Below are 13,011 nucleotides of genomic sequence, written 5' to 3'. Positions count from 1 at the left end.
TAACAATGGTGAAAGTGGGTGTCCTCGTCATGTTTCAGATCTTAGAGAAAAAGCATTCAGTTTTTCTTCTCAGTCTGATATAGCTGTGGGTCTGTTGTATATGGCTGTTATTGTGTTGAGGTATATTCTTTCTATACCCACTTTTTAAGGGTTTTTAGGACTTTTGTGATGAAAGGAGATTGAATTATATCAACTGCTTTGTAAGCATCAATTGAAATGATCATATGGTTTTTGTCCTCCATTCTGTTGATATCATGTATCACACTGATTAATTTGCATATGCTGAGCCATCCTTGCATCCCTGGGATAAATCCTACTCCTACTTTGACATAATGAATGATCTTTTTAATGTGTCACTGAATTTGGTTGCTAATATTTTGTTGAGGATTTTTGCATCAATGTTCATTAGGGACACTGGCTTGTAGTTTTCTTTTCTTTTCTTTCTTTTTTTATGTGTCTTCATCTGGTTTTGATATCAGGGTAATACTGGCTTCATAGCATGAATTTGAAAGTATTTCCTTCTGCTCCTATTTTTTGGAAGTTCGAGTAGGGTTGGTATTAGTTTTTTAAATGTTTGGTAGAATTTAACAATAAAGACATTGAATCCCAGTCTTTTCTTTGCTGGGAGACATTTTATTATAGCTTTGATCTTGTTACTTGTTATTGGTCTGTTCAGGTTTTAGATTTCTTCATGGTTCAATCTTGGTAGGGTGCATCTATCTAGGAATTTATCCATTTCTTCTAGGTTTGCCAATATCATTGTATATAGTTGCTCATAGTAGCCTGTAATGATCCTTTGAATTTCTGTGGTATCAGTTGTAATGTCTCCTTCTCCATCTAGGATTTTGATTATTTAGGTCTTCTCTCTTTTTCTCTTAGTCTGGCTAAAAGTTTGTCTATTTTGCATATCTTTTCAAAAATCAACTTTTCATTTTCTTGATCTTTTGTGTTGTTTTCTTAGGTTGTGTATTTGAAGTTTTCTACTTTTTTGATGTAGTTTACAGCTTTAAACTTTCCTCTTAGTACTGCTTTCACTATATCCCATAGATTTGGGTATGTTATGTTACCATTGTCATTTTTTTCAAGAAATTTAATAATTTTTTTTTCTTAATGTCTTCATTGTCCCACTGATCATTCAAGAACTTAGTGTTTAATTTTAATGTGTTTGCATAGTTTCCAAAATTCCTCATGTTATTGATTTCTAGTCTTATTTAATAGCGGTCAGAGAAGATACTTGATATAATTTCATTTTTTTGGAATTTTTTTATGGCTTGTTTTGTGGCCTAACACATGATCTATTCTTCAGAATAATCCATGTGCTGAGGAAAATAATGTGTATTGTGTATTCATTAGATGAAATGTTCTGTAAATATACGTTAGCTCCCTTGGGTCTAAAATTACAGATTAAGTCTGATGTTTCTTTGTTGATTCTCTCTAAATGATCTCTCTAATGCTTAAAATGAGAAGTTGACATCTCCAGCTGTTATTGTTTTGGGGCCTACCTCTCTCTTTAGCTCTAATAATATTTGCTTTATATATCTGTGTGCTCCAGTACTGGGTGCACACTTATTTAAAGCTGTTATAGCCTCTTGTTGAACTGACCCTTTATCATCATAAAATGACTCTATTGTCTCTTTTTGTAGTTTCTGTTTTGAAATCTGTTGTGTTGGATATAAGCATAGCTACTCCTACCCTTTTTCTCTTTAAACAGGCATGAAATATCTTCTTTTACTCCTTTATTTTCAGTCTATATGTGTCTTTATTGGTGAAGTGTGTTTTTGGTAGGCAACAGATCATTGGGTCTCATTGTTTTTAATCCATTCTGCCACTATGTCTTTTGATTGGAGAGTTTAGTCCATTTGCATTCAATATTATTATTGATAAGTAAGAACTTAGTCCTGCCATTTTGTTACCTGTTTTCTGTTTGTTTTGTGGTCCTCCTTTTCTTCCTTCTTGTCTTCCGTTTAGTAAAGATGATTTTCTCTGGTGGTTATGTTTTAATTTCTTGCTTTTTATTTTTTGTGAATCTGATGTATGTTCTTATTTGATGTTACCATTAGGCTTGCAAATAATATTTTGTAAGCCATGATTTTAAACTGATAACAACTTAACATGATTATGTAGACTAAAAGCAAGAAAAGAGAAAATGAATAAAAACTCTACACTTTAAGTTTGTCCTCCTGCTTTTTAACTTTTTGTTGTTTTTCTATTTATATCTTTTTGTATTGTCTATGTGTTGAAATGTTGTTATAGTTACTATTTTGATTAGTTCATCTTTTAGTTTTTCTAGTCAAGATATAAGTAGTTTACATACCACAATTATAGTTTTATAATATTATGTGTTTTTCTGTTTACTTACTATTACCAGTGAGTTTTACACCTTTATAAAATTTCTTATTGCTTATTAACATCATTTTCTTCCAGAATGAAGAAAACTCCCTTTAGAATTTCTTGTAGAACAGATCTAGGGTTAATGAAATCCCTCAACTTTCGTTTGTCTCAGAAAGTCTATTTCTGCTTTATGTTTAAAGAATATTTTCACCAGATATACTATTCTAGGGTGATTCTTTTTTCTTCACCACTTTAAAAATGTCATGTCACTCTTTCCTGGCCTGTAAGGTTTCCACTTAAAAGTCTAATGCCAAATGTACTGGAGCTTCATTGTGTGTGTGTGTTTGTGTGTGTGTGTGTTTGTGTGTGTGTGTGTGTGTTTATATATATATATTCTCTTGCTGCTTTTAGGATCTTTTCTTTATTTTTGACTTTTGGAAGTTTCATTATTAAATGTCTTGAGGTAGTCAAGGTAACCTTACTTGGGTTAATTTTTCTTGTGGTTCTATAACCTTTTTGTACTTAGATACTAATATATTTCTCTGGATTTGGGAAGTTCTCTGCTATTATCCCTTTGAATAAGCTTTCTACTCCTATGCCTCTCTCTCTATCTCCTCTTTAAGGCCAATAACTCTTAGTTTTGGCCTTTTGAGTCTATTTTCTAGATCTTGTGAATATGCCTTATTATTTTTTTCTTCTCTCCTCTGACTGTATATTTTCAAATAGCCTGTCTTTAAACTCACTATTTCTTCCGCTTGATCAATTCTGCTGGTAAGAAACTCTGATGCATTCTTCAGTACGTCAGTTACATTCTTCAACTCCAGAATTTCTGCTTGATTCTTTTAAATTATTTCAATCACTTTGTTAAATTTATCTTATATCATTCTAAATTATTTCATGTGTTTTCTTGAATTCTGTTGAGTTTCCTCAAAGCAGTGATTTTGAAACCTTTGTCTAAAAGGTCACATATTTCTATCTCTCCAGGATTGGTCCCAGGTGCCTTCCTCAGAACATTTAGTGAAGTCATGTTTTCCTGGATGATTTTGATGCTTGTGGGTATAGTTTTTGAAATCTGGGCCTGTTGTACCCATTCTTTTCAGAAAGGCTTTCCAGGTATTTGTAGGGACTTGGGTGTTGTGATCTAAGTTTGTAGTCACTGTAGCTGTATCTGCATTTGGGGATACCCCATGCCCAGTGATCCTGTGGCTCTTGCAGACTCATAGAGGTACTACCTTGATGGTCTTCAATAAGATCCAGAATTCTTAGGATTACCCGGCAGAGACACTTGTTCTATTTTCTTACTTTCTTCAAAACAAACAGAGTCTTTCTCTTTGCTGAGTTTCCCAAAGCTTGTGGAGGGGTCATGTAAGCACCCCTGTGACCACTGCCATGATGACTGCACTGGGCTAGACCTGAAGCCAACACAGCACTGGCTCTCACTCAAGGCCTGTGGTAACCACTGCCTTGATACCACCTATGTTCAGTCAAGTCCCTAGAACTTGACAATCAGCTGTTGGCACAGCCTGCCAGGATTGTGCCATTCCCTTCAGGGCAGCAAGACCTGTCCCCTGCCCTCCCAAGTCCCAGGCAGATCTAGAGATGCTTTCCAGGAGCCAGGACCTGGAGTTGGGAACCTTAGGAATCTACCTGGTACTCTATTCTACTGCAGCTGAGCTGGCACCTAAGCTACAAGATAAAGTCCTTCCTACCTTTCCCTCCCCTTTCCACAGGCAAAGGAATCTCTCTCCAAGACCATCACTGCCCAGGCAAGTACTGCTTAGCTGCTGCCCATGTTCACTCAAGGCCCAAGGGCTCTTGAGTCAGCTTGTGGCAAATACTGCCAGGTCTGGAACTCTCCTTTCAGGGCATTAGGCTCCCCTCCGGCCCTCCCAGGGCAGGTCCAGAAATACTTTGGAATTGAGAATCCCAAAAGCCTGCTTTTGTGTACTGTGGCAGAGCTGGTAGGTACCTAAGCTGTCAAACAAAGTTCCCTTTACTCCTCCTTCTTCTTTCCCAAGAAGGAGTCTCTCCCTGTAGTCATCACAGCTGAGAATGTGCCGGGTGATGCCTGATGCCAGCAGAACTCTAGGCCTCACCCAAAGCTCACCGTAAGTACTGCCTGGGTGTTGCTAGTGATTATTCAGGGTCCAAGGGCTCTTTAGTCAGCAGATGATGAATTCTTTCAGGACTGGGTCCTTTCTTTCAAGGCAGTTGGTTTTCTTCTGGCCCAGTGTGTGTCTAGAAATGTTGTCCAGGAGTTAGAGCCTGGAATGGGGACCTCGAAACTCTGCCTGATACTGTATATGAGTCATGTGGCTGAACTGATAGTCAAGTTGCAAGACAACGTCCTCTTTACTCTTCCTTCTTCTCTCCTCATGTGAAGGGAAGGAGTCTTTCCTGGAGCTGCTAGATGCACTGCCTGGGGTTGAGGGAGGGGTGGTGCAAGCACTCCCTTGGTCATCCGAGCTGGTGTCTCACTAGGTTGCTTGCCCCTAAAGTTCACTTGCTCTGAGCCCAGCACAGCACTAGAACTTGCCCAGAAATTTCAGTCATTGTAGTCTAGACTGCCTTTTAAATTTATTTAGGACCCCAGACTCCTTTAGCCCGTGGTGGCAAGGCTTGCAAAAACTCAAGTTCTGACCACTGGGATAAGTGATTTTCCCCTGGCCAGAGCTGAACTAAATGCACCCTCCATAGGCACTGGCTGAATTCTGCTCACTGTTACTTTCTGCTGTGACAGAGAAGTATTGAGTTCCAATGCAAAATTCTGTGATCACTGCACTATCCTTCCCCCAAACACACAGATTGTCACTCTGTGCCATGCGGCTGCTGCTGGAAGATTGGGGAGAGGTGGCATTGACAACTCAAGACTGTCTTTCCTATCCTCTTCAGTGTCTCCTTCAGTGATAAGAAGTTAAAAGGAAGTGCTGTGATCACTCACCTGGTTTTTTATTCTTCTGAAGGTACTTGTTTTGTGTGGATAGTTGTTCAATTTGGTGTTCCTGCAGGGATAATTATCAGTGAAGGCTTCTATTCGACCATCTTGCTCCTCTTCCACACCACAAAACATTTTTAAAAAATAAAAGATCAAAGAATATGCATCAGGTAAATACATTAACATAGTTAATATAAAACACATAATTATGAATATTATTATGCTAATGAGACCACACATATCTCAAGATTTGAAAAAGACTTTCAATTTAATTTACAAAGCAAGATTCATGCACACACACACACATAGTACAGACTATACACTGATAACAGAGGATATCATCTTGAAATCAATCATGAGACCTCTACAACATTGATTTTATGTTAAGATCAGTTAGGTAACAAGTAAATCAGCATTAACTTTTGTAAAGTAGAAATATTATGAACAACAATCTGATTACTATGCAAAAACACTCAGATATAACCAAAAAAAAATTTTAAAAACCACAAAATGTCTTTTTGTTGGAATTTATATGCAATCTCATGTAAAGGCAAAATGCAAATTTAAAATATAGAATTTGTAAAAAAAAAAAAACAACACTACTTATCAGAATATGTGGGTACATTAAAACAATGTTTGAAGAAAACAATAGCCATAAATACTCTTGCAAATATAAGACAAAATAATAAAAGTAAGAAAATTAAATATTTCAGTAAACAAAAAACTTAGACAGATATAAGAAAGTAAACTTTGAAAATGCTCAAAGAAGAAAATAATAATTGGAAAAAGATATTACTCATGTACAGAATAGGTAAGAGAATAGAGAGACAGCACTCTTGTGACACAGGTACGGGAAAGTTTACAGATAAGAGTGGAGCAGGATCACTGAGAAGCCTTTTCCTATACCAGAGCCCCCAATCTAAAAACAAGATAATGCTAAGAAATTTAAAATTAGAGTGAGATATAGGTAATAGAAACAGTAAAACTCAAATCTAGCTCAATACCTAACTTGATTGACTAATGACCCAACAGAAAAAATGTGCCTGTTTTTAGGCATAATTACTACTGACCTCAGCCACTACTGGTTTAGATAGAATGTCTGCCACTCAATAAAAAATGACAAGATACTAAAAAGCGAGAAAATGCCATTCACTGTCAAGAGGCAAAGCAATCAGCAGAATCAGACCCAGAGGTGATCCAAATGTTGGAATCATCAGACAAGAAATTAAACGTAACTATGACTAATATGCTAACGTTTCCAGTGGAAACAGTGGACAACATTCATAAACAATACACAGATGAGAAGTTTCTGAAGAAAGAAAGATGCTCTAAGAAAAAAACACGTACAGAAATACTAAAAATAAAAACACATGGTAACAAATATGAAGAGTGCTCTTGATGAGCTTATCAGTAGAGTCAACACAGCTGAGAAAAAAAAAAAATCAGTGAACTTGAAGATGGGTCAATAGCAATTACCCAACTGAAGCACAAGGAGAAAAATAAGTGGGAGCTGATTGAGGGATGGCACAAAACAGAGCAATGTAGAGCTGTGAAACAATATCAAATGATCTAATGATGTCAAGAATAAGGAAACAATATTTTAAAATTCTCTTTTTGAAAAACAAAATATACATGACACTAGTTTTTTCTGAGCAAGAAAAATTGAGGACATGTTAAAAAGACACAGAAACCAACATGAGAAGTTCTCATTGGCTAAGTCTGGGAATTTTTGAGAAATAAAATAAATAGTAGGAAAAATTACAATCCAGAGATTAAAATAAAAAATGATGGATCTATACCGATATAACCGATAAATGAATTAATGAAAGAATAAGTGAGTAAATGAGACAATTTTTCCTTCAACTAATACATACAGAAGGAACAGTGGAAATAGAAAATCACTATTTGAGAAACATCACAGTATTATTTGTTTCAGACAAGGATCATCAGTGGATGCTAAAATTAGTGGGTGAAAGTATGAGAAACAGGATATTTACATGATTTCAAAATAATGCTACATAAACTATTTCTTAATTACAAATAGAAAAATAACCATAATTAAGACACACAGCATATATCCCCTTAACCAAGTGATATAAATGCCACTAGTAATAGCACAAAGTAGCATGTACCTCTTGATAATTATGCCTAAAAACAGGCACATTTTTTCTGTTGGGTCATTAGTCAATCAAGTTAGGTATTGAGCTAGATTTGAGTTTTACTGTTTCTATTACCTGTAGCTCACTCTGATTTTAAATTTCTTAGTATTATCTTGTTTTTAGATTGGGGTCTCTGGTATAGGAAAAGCCTTCTCAATGATCCCTTGATAAGAACACAAGATCAATTTTGCAGCATCTTTGCCAAAAATTTAAATCAGAATTAAATCATAGGGAAACATTAGACAAACTCAAATTGAGAGTCAGTCTATAAAATAAATGTCTGGTATTCTTTAAAAGTGCTGAGGTCATGAAAAACAAAGACAAACTGAGGAACTTTCCATATTGGAAGAGATATTAACTAAATAAATAATAACCAAATGTAGCATCATAACCTGTATTGAATCCTGGACCAAATGGAGCATTAGTGAGACAGTTGGAGAACTTTGAATAAAGTCTGTAGATTAGATAATAATATAGCCTATCAATAATATTGCTTCAATCATAGTAAGATTTAACTGTTGGCAACTGTGGGTGAAAGATATAGAACAGTTTTTGTACTATTTTCGCATCTTGCTTTGAAACCTGAAATTATTTTAAAACATAGTCATGCATCACTTAATAATGAGCAAAATATTGTTATGTGGAGCATAACTGACACAAGTTGTTAAAATTTTTAAAGTTCAAAAAAAGTAGTGATATAAGACAACAGCCTGCTGCCATGGTCATATTTCTTGTCTATGTACTTTCTAATGCACAAAACTAACCATGACTCCCTCCTTTTCAAAATCATCTAAATCCCTGGCCCTCCTTACCTGGTTCCTACTATCTCATGAGACTCAGCTCTTACCACTCCCCAGCCCATACCCTGGGTTACCGCCATCCTGAGTTTTTTTTTTTAACGTATCAGCTTCTCCCAAGCTCGTGGGTTGTCAGAGGCCCCTTATTTTGAGCCTGTAGCACTCGTTTTGGGCCTAGGGCATTGGACATCCAGAGAAGATTGCTTTCACTCTCCTCTAAAAGATGAAATGATTTTCAGTTAAAATCACATAATAATGAATAACACTTACTAGTTTCCTAATTTGTTTACTAGTTTGTAAACAGACAATTCACAATTTTAAAAGAAGAATAATGTCACTTTGGAAGGTATTATTAAAATCTGCAAAATATATCACATGTGAATTAAATCTGTCCTTATCTGTTACAAAATAATTACAACTTGTAGTTAGTACTATTTCCCTGTTTTGTTTTGTTTTGTTTTGTTTTTTAACACAAACAGTGGTCACAATAGCATGAAGCAACTTTAGCCCTGTCATCTTTCTTGTGGTGGGAGGCATGGGAGGAGGAGGACTGACAGTATAACCAGGGGTTATCTGGATTAACTTCTGTGTAGAATAAAATGTTTCTTAAAGAACATGTAACAAACATGCCCTAATTTCCTGCTTATGTATACATTATTCAAACTCAACAGTAAGTTCTACAATTATTTAGAACTTAGACCAACAATTTTTTTTTAAATATCGTTGATATTATTGATATTATTTAGAATTGCCAGTACCTGGTGATAATAAAAAATACGTAACATTGAGTTGATTTAGTTGATTCCATTATTGCTTTTAGTTTCTCCACAGTGTTCCCCCTCAATACCTGCACCTGGCTGTTCCTCCTGCCAGCCCACCTCTGAGATGAAACTGCATAACTATGTTTTCTTCTCTGATTATCACTATCACCCTGCTTTGTAATAGCTTACTGATATATCTATCTCTTCTAGGATATTGTGAGCTCTCTGAAGGCAGAGACCATGCTTTATTTATTCATTACTATATCTGCAATATTTGCTGCACAACAGATTCTCAATAACTGTTTGCTGAAAGAAGATTCAATAAATACATGCATACAAGAAGTGGCTGAGATTCCTGTACATATAAGCCTGACAAAGTTAAAAAACAAACAAACAAAAACTCCAAATTCAACACTTCCCAAAGTCTTAGGACTTTGTAACTGAAGTCAGTACAAACTTCTGATGAAGCAGAGGAGGTGATCCCAACCAAAGGCCAAACTCCCCTATCTTTTCATCAAATACTGCAGAAATACCAGGTGGTAAAAAACTCAAAAGCGGTGTCAGACAATACTGGATTAATATCCCAGCTCTGCCACTTAACTTAGTGACAACATTTGAAATGTTTGGAAATTTGCTTGACCTTACTAAGCCTCGGTTCTCTGACTAATTAAAGTAGGCATAATCCCTACAGCACATAGGTCTCTTGTGAAATATACATGAAATGCTCTGTTATCATGTCTGGCAGAGTCTGGCCATAGCAATGGCTAAGTAAACGTTGGTTGCCATCCATTCTGCTCATTTTTTCTGACAACCGAGCTGAAACACACTCCAAATTAATATCTACTGCATGTATAAAACCCAAAGGACAGCATCTGTGTAGCATGTTATTTCCCTTAACATAGGAAATGTCTGATACAATTTGGGGATGTGGCAATTGTAAATATTTTTCATCAATTACAAGAAGATGCAGTCCTGGAACTCCAAGCTGCCCTGGATGCTGTCAGGACTATCCAGGGTGCCCAGTGGGAGCCTGACAGAGCAATTGAAGAACAGTTTCCTACATTCCTGTGGGAGGTTTGTATAACACCAATGGGGGGCTGTGGAGTCCAAAAGCAAGGATTAACCAGCATCATGTTCTCTTCTTTCAGTATATACTTAATTGGCGTCTGTTACTCAACCTGACCAGCTTCCAATAATCAAATAATTTTCCAATTTGACAGGACATAATTAGAGGAAGAGAAAAAGAGCACACAGGGGGATTTGTGTAGTCATGGATAGATAATCAAGATTTTTAATTGAATTTCATGTTTGAGCTTAAGCCTCTCATTGGAGAGTCTTTATTAGATCTATCATTAGCAAAATTATTTGATTCTCTTTTCCTCGTTATTTCAAATTGGCCAGCAAAAGAAAAGTATGATGTCTCAACATATATGTTTCTTGGGAAAAATAATTGAAATGATGCAAATGATAGTTAAATCCAGTGCTACCTAATAGAACTTTCTGCAGTGAAGAAAATGTTCTATTCTGTACTAAGCAATACAGTAGCTACTAGCCACATGTTAAGGTTACTGAGTACTTGAAATGTAGCTAGTACAACTGAGGAACTGAAGTTTTAATTTTATTTAATTAAAACTAATTTAAATTTAAATAGTCACATGTGGGCTGTGACTACTGTGACGAAAAGAACAGATAAGAAACTACAATAAATGCCAAGTCACTGAATGTTACCATGCTTTCAGAGTATTGGTGTTGAGCCGCATTGCTAAAGGGCTGCCTGACTCCACGCTGCAGACTTTCCTGCATATTCCTGTCCATCTTGCGCTCCTCCATGTTGTTTTAAATGTCCTCCACTGAAGTCTAGCTATCATTTTCTGATGTCTACCTCATAAACAGTCCTTTTCCTGGTTTTCTGACATCTGCAGTTGATTTCTGTCATTATTATCTGTTTTGCACCTGTTTCCCCTTTAGGTAATAGCTCCCCAGTTTTCTTTGGAGCAATGTCTCTTCCCCAAACCAATCAAGTGGTTTGAGTGCAACTGACTCCATCCTGGGTCCTCAGGATGTCTCCTCAGAAGTCAGTAGGTTGAACACAGTTGAGGAACGAATCCTGAAGATAACTCTATAGAAATTTCTAAAACTGAAAAGCAAGGAGAAAAGGGAATTAAAATAAAATAAAAATATTCTTGGCAGAATATCCAAGAACTAAGAGACAATTACAAGAGGTATAAACAGGCACATAAAGGGAATATTAGGAGAAAAATAGGTCAAAAAGGAGCAGAAGAAATATTTAAAGTAATAACGACTGAGAAATTTCCAAAATTAATGACAAACAATAATCCTCAGTTCCAGAAAATTCAGAGAAAACCAGACAGGGTAAATATCAAGAAGTCTACACTTAGACATCACATTCAAACTACAGACAATAAATGATAAAGAGAAAATCTTGAAAGAGGGTTGGAGAGAGCACCTTACACATAAAAGAACAAAGTCAAGAACTATATGGCACCTTTCTTTAGAAACCACAAAAGCAATAAATAAATACATAAATAAGAAAAAAATAAAAATAAAAAAGAAAGACAAAAAGAAAGAAAAGAAAAAGGGTGGAGTAAAATATTTAAAGTGTTGAAAAAAAAATCCCACTAACCTAAAATTCTGTATCCTGCATAATTATCCTTCAAAAATGAAGGAAAAATAAAGACTTTCTTAGTCTTTACTTTTCTACAATAAACAAAAACTGAGGAAACTCTCTCAGTAGGTCTGCCTTGAAAGAAATGTTTAAAAAAATTAGAGAAAAAATATCCCCAGGTCAGAAACTCAAACCTACATAAAGAAAGGAATAAATAATGACAAAATTAAATACATACTATATTTTTCTTAATTATAGTTGATCTAACATATAATGAGTTAAAAACAATAGAAACAATGTATTTAGTGATATTGCTTATGGATATGTGAAATGAATGACAACCATGTTATAAGGGATAAGAATGAGGAATTAGGAAAACTGTTTTCATAAGTTACTTTCACTATCCGGGAAGCAGTACATGTTGTTTGAAAGTGGGTTACATTAGTTGTAAATGTATATTGCAAACTCCAGTAAACCCACTGATAATATTTTTAGAATAAGTATAATTGATATTCCACTGAAAGAAAATTGAATTATATAAAATGTTCCATTAAAAGCAGAGAAGGCAGAAAAAGAGTGGAACACAGAAAACAAACAAAGAACAAGAACAATAAATAAAAAAAACATTTAAAAATAAGATAGATATTAAGCCAGTTGTATCAGAAATCACTTTAAATATGAATTGACTAAATATACCAATCAAAAGACAGAGATGGCCAAAGTGTACTGAAAAACAAAAACAAAAACAAGACCTAACTACATGTTGTCTACAAGAAATCTACTTTAAATTTAAAGACATGCGTAGATTCAAATTGAAAGAATGAAGAAAGGTATACCATGCTAACGCTAATCAAAAGAAACCTGGAGTAGCTATACTAACTTCAGATAAAGCAGACTTCAGAATAAGGAAAATTATCAGGGATCAAGAAAGGCACTACATAATGATAAAAGGGTCAATTCTCCAAGAAGTTGCAACAGTCCTTAATGTGCATGTGCCTAACAACAGGACATCAAAAGAGAGGAGGCAAAAATTGAAAGACAAGGAGAAATCTACGAATAAGCTATTATAGTTGAGATTTTGACACTAATAGCAATCGACAGATCCAACAGTCAACTATATAAGGACATAGAGTTGAACAGAAAAGTATCATCAATCAAATGAATGTAGTCGATATTTACATAATACCTCATCTGACAATAGAAGGATACATATTCTTCTGAAGCTCACATGGAATATTCACCAAGATAAACAATACTTTGGAAGATAAAACATTCCTTAACAAATTGAAAAGAATATAAATTATACAATATCTCTTTCCAGACCACAGTGGAATTTAACCGGATGTCAATAACAAAAACATAGCTGGAAAATCTCCAAATACTTGGAGATTAAATGACACAT

General features: G+C 35.2%; 1 long non-coding RNA gene across 1 annotated transcript; it reads left to right on the top strand.

The window, feature by feature from the left end:
* Positions 1 to 3,147: 3,147 nt before the first annotated feature.
* LOC110744124 lies at positions 3,148 to 11,798 on the top strand. Its single transcript, XR_002524321.2, has 3 exons — positions 3,148 to 4,439; positions 5,224 to 5,294; positions 9,194 to 11,798. It is a non-coding gene; the product is annotated as an uncharacterized LOC110744124 (long non-coding RNA).
* The last annotated feature ends 1,213 nt before the right edge of the window (positions 11,799 to 13,011 follow it).

The sequence above is a fragment of the Papio anubis genome, chromosome 11 (genome assembly GCF_008728515.1).
Source record: "Papio anubis isolate 15944 chromosome 11, Panubis1.0, whole genome shotgun sequence".
Taxonomy (NCBI): domain Eukaryota; kingdom Metazoa; phylum Chordata; class Mammalia; order Primates; family Cercopithecidae; genus Papio; species Papio anubis.
The sequence above is the reverse complement of the archived record's forward strand: the minus strand, read 5'-3'. Positions and strand labels throughout refer to the sequence as shown.